Here is a 4,119-nt window from a genome sequence, read left to right as displayed (position 1 = left end):
GGCTACCTCCCGCGGCCGTGTCGGGGCTCCAGGACCTCGGCAGCAACCGCCAGCAGCACCCGGGGCACTTCCACGGCAGCAGGACTTAGCACCAGAAGGTACGTACAGGACTTACATCCACCAGAAGGTAAGAGTCCAGGACCAGAGTCCAGCAGCCAGCCCCGCCAGGGCCCGGGCTCCAGCCTCCAGCAGCCGGGGCTCCTCCCGGGGCAGGGCAGGACCTCGGCAGCAGCCGCCAGGGACCGGGGCTGCCTCCCGCGGCCGTGTCGGGGCTCCAGGACCTCGGCAGCAGCCGCCAGGGACCGGGGCTACCTCCCGCGGCCGTGTCAGGGCTCCAGGACCTCGGCAGCAACCGCCAGCAGCACCCGGGGCACTTCCACGCACAGGACTTAGCTCCAGAACCAAGGCAGCAGCCGCCAGGGACCGGGGCTGCCTCCCGCGGCCGTGTCGGGGCTCCAGGACCTCGGCAGCAACCGCCAGCAGCACCCGGGGCACTTCCACGCACAGGACTTAGCTCCAGAACCAAGGCAGCACCCGCCAGGGACCGGGGCTGCCTCCCGCGGCCGTGTCAGGGCTCCAGGACCTCGGCAGCACCCAGCAGCACCCGGGGGCACTTCCACGCACAGGACTTGGCTCCAGAACCAAGGCAGCAGCCGCCAGGGACCGGGGCTGCCTCCCGCGGCCGTGTCAGGGCTCCAGGACCTCGGCGGCACCCGCCAGCAGCACCCGGGGCACTTCCACGCACAGGACTTAGCTCCAGAACCAAGGCAGCACCCGCCGGGGACCGGGGCTGCCTCCCGCGGCCGTGTCGGGGCTCCAGGACCTCGGCGGCAGCTACCACGGACCTGCGACGCCTTACAGAAATGAATAGTAAGGATCCACCTTACGGAACTACGTGACTCTGGTCAGCCTCACCCTGCCGGGAACGCGAGAGAGACGTAAAGGGCCTGCCCGTAGCATGGTCGGTCCATAGGGGTACGTGACACGAGGTGGTCGGTGCGGGTGGCAAAAGAGCAAAGAGAAGGGCCAGGCCGAGCAAGTGTGGAGGTAACCCGGGACTCCTGGAAGTCGACCGGTGCGCGCCCGGACCGATGCACACCCTTGCCGCGAGGAACCGCGACTAACCGGGGGGTACGTGACACAGCCGCCGGACCGGTTCGGGTGCCTGAGCAAAGGACCGCCAGGCCGAGCAAGTGTGGAGGTAACCGGGACTCCTGGAAGTCGACCGGTGCGCGCCTCCGGACCGATGCACACCCTTGCCGCGAGCAACCGCGACTAACCGGGGTTCAGCCGCCGGACCGGTTCCTTGCCTGAGCAAAGGACCGCAGCCCGAGCAAGTGTGGAGGTAAACGGGGGACGTATGCCCCACCCTGGAAGCAAACGCGGGGGGAGGTCCGGACCGATGCCCACCCTTGCCGCGAGCAACCGCGACTCAACGGGGGTCGTGCGTCGTTCCGCGAGCAACCGCGACTGGGGGTCCAGCCTTGCCTGAGCAAAGGACCGCAGCCCGAGCAAGTTCGGGGGCTCCCGGACCGATGCCAGCCACCCCTTGGCGCGAGCAAACGCGACTATAACGGGGGGGGTCCAGCAGATTGCCTGGACCCTTCCCCTGGCAGAGGACCGCAGCCCGAGCAAATGCGGAGGTAAACGGGGCTCCCCCCGGACGTCAACCGGGGGGGGGGGGGAGGGCTCCGGACCGATGCCCGCCCTTGCCTCGAGCAACAGCAACTATAACCCGGGGTCGTGCGACGTTCTGGGTCCTTGCCTGAGCAAAGGACCGCAGCCCGTGCAAGTGCGGAGGTAAACGGGGCTCCCTGGAAGTCAACCGGGGGGGGCTCCGGACCGATGCCCGCCCTCGCCTCGAGCAACAGCAACTATAACACGGTGTCGTGCGACGTTCTGGGTCCTTGCCTGAGCAAAGGACCGCAGCCCGTGCAAGTGCGGAGGTAAACGGGGCTCCCTGGAAGTCAACCGGGGGAGGCTCCGGACCGATGCCCGCCCTCGCCTCGAGCAACAGCAACTATAACACGGTGTCGTGCGACGTTCTGGGTCCTTGCCTGAGCAAAGGACCGCAGCCCGTGCAAGTGCGGAGGTAAACGGGGCTCCCTCCGGACGTCAACCGGGGGGGGCTCCGGACCGATGCCCGCCCTCGCCGCCCGCAACCGCTGGTCCGGCAGCCTGCCCGGACCCTTCCCCTGGCAGAGAACCGCAGCCCGTGCAAGTGCGGAGGTAAACGGGGCTCCCCGCGGACGTCAACCGGGGGAGGCTCCGGACCGATGCCCGCCCTCGCCTCGAGCAACAGCAACTATAACCCGGGGGGCGTCGTGCGACGTTCTGGGTCCTTGCCTGAGCAAAGGACCGCAGCCCGTGCAAGTGCGGAGGTAAACGGGGCTCCCCCCGGACGTCAAACGGGGGAGGCTCCGGACCGATGCCCGCCCTTGCCTCGAGCAACAGCAACTATAACCCGGGGGGCGTCGTGCGACGTTCTGGGTCCTTGCCTGAGCAAGAGAGCGAGGCCCGCACTTGCCGCCGACGACGAGCGCCCCGAACCCGGCTTCCTTCGGCGCACCCCCCCCCCCAGGTAGGAAGCGAGAAAAAGATCCAACCGGAACACGTGGAAGGTGGCGATCGGCCAACTCCACCCCGCCTACGAGGCTCCCCTGCCGGCCTGAGCCTCGGCCACAAGTCCTCGAGAGAGACTTCCGTCGTTTCGTCTCGTTCGAAAAACCCTGCTGGCGAAAATCCCCGCGAACCTCCCCGTTGTCCTGCGGGGGTCGGGTGCCGAAGGGGGCGAGGCGCCGGTTCGGGCCGGGGAACCCCCGCCGCCGCCCGGCTGGAGCCTTCGGATCGCGCCCTTGTCGGACTTCCGCAGGCGGGGCCTCGGTGGCTATGGTCATCCAATGTAAAAGATAGGCTACATGACCATGCTTTTTGTAAAACTTAGTCTCTGGCGGAGGCGAAAAACTCGTGACTATGGTCATGCAATGTTAAAGATAGGAGAATTCTCCAATCTACATGACCATGTGCCAAGACCTCCAGGCGGAGAAGGTAAAGCTTACATGACCAGAGTCCAGGACCTCGGCAGCAGCTCCCAGGGACCGGGGCTGCCTCCCGCGGCCGAGGCAGGGCTCCAGGACCTCGGCAGCAGCTCCCAGGGACCGGGGCTACCTTCCAAGGCCGAGGCAGGGCTCCACGACCTCGGCAGCACCCGCCAGCAGCACCCGGGGCACTTCCACGCACAGGACTTAGCACCAGAAGGTAAAGCTTACAGAGGCAGGGCTCCAGGGACCGGGGCTGCAGCCGCCAGGGCCGGGCTTACGGCAGCAGGCAGCGCCAGGGACCGGGGCTGCCTCCCACGGCCGAGGCAGGGCTCCAGGACCTCGGCAGCAGCTCCGCCAGGGACCGGGGCTGCCTCCCACGGCCGTGTCAGGGCTCCAGGACCTCGGCAGCAGCCGCCAGCAGCACCCGGGGCACTTCCACGGACAGGACAGGGCTCCAGAACCTAGGCAGCAGCCGCTACGGGTACCTTCCAAGCGAGGCAGGCACGACCTGGAGCCGTGCCACTCCCAGGGACCGGGGCTACCTCCCACGGCCCGGGGCACTTCCAGCAGCCGGGGCTACCTTCCACGGCCGTGTCAGGGCTCCAGGACCTCGGCAGCACCCGCCAGCAGCACCCGGGGCACTTCCACGGACAGGACTTAGCTCCAGAACCAAGGCAGCAGCCGCCAGGGACCGGGGCTACCTCCCACGGCCGTGTCAGGGCTCCAGGACCTCGGCAGCACCCGCCAGCAGCACCCGGGGCACTTCCACGCACAGGACTTAGCTCCAGAACCAAGGCAGCAGCCGCCAGGGACCGGGGCTGCCTCCCGCGGCCGTGTCAGGGCTCCAGGACCTCGGCAGCACCCGCCAGCAGCACCCGGGGCACTTCCACGCACAGGACTTAGCTCCAGAACCAAGGCAGCAGCCGCCAGGGACCGGGGCTGCCTCCCACGGCCGTGTCAGGGCTCCAGGACCTCGGCAGCAACCGCCAGCAGCACCCGGGGCACTTCCACGTACAGGACTTAGCTCCAGAACCAAGGCAGCACCCGCCAGGGACCGGGGCTGCCTCCCGCGGCCGTG

Source organism: Polyodon spathula, unplaced genomic scaffold, assembly GCF_017654505.1.
Source record: "Polyodon spathula isolate WHYD16114869_AA unplaced genomic scaffold, ASM1765450v1 scaffolds_2508, whole genome shotgun sequence".
Taxonomy (NCBI): Eukaryota; Metazoa; Chordata; class Actinopteri; order Acipenseriformes; family Polyodontidae; genus Polyodon; species Polyodon spathula.
The sequence above is the reverse complement of the archived record's forward strand: the minus strand, read 5'-3'. Positions refer to the sequence as shown.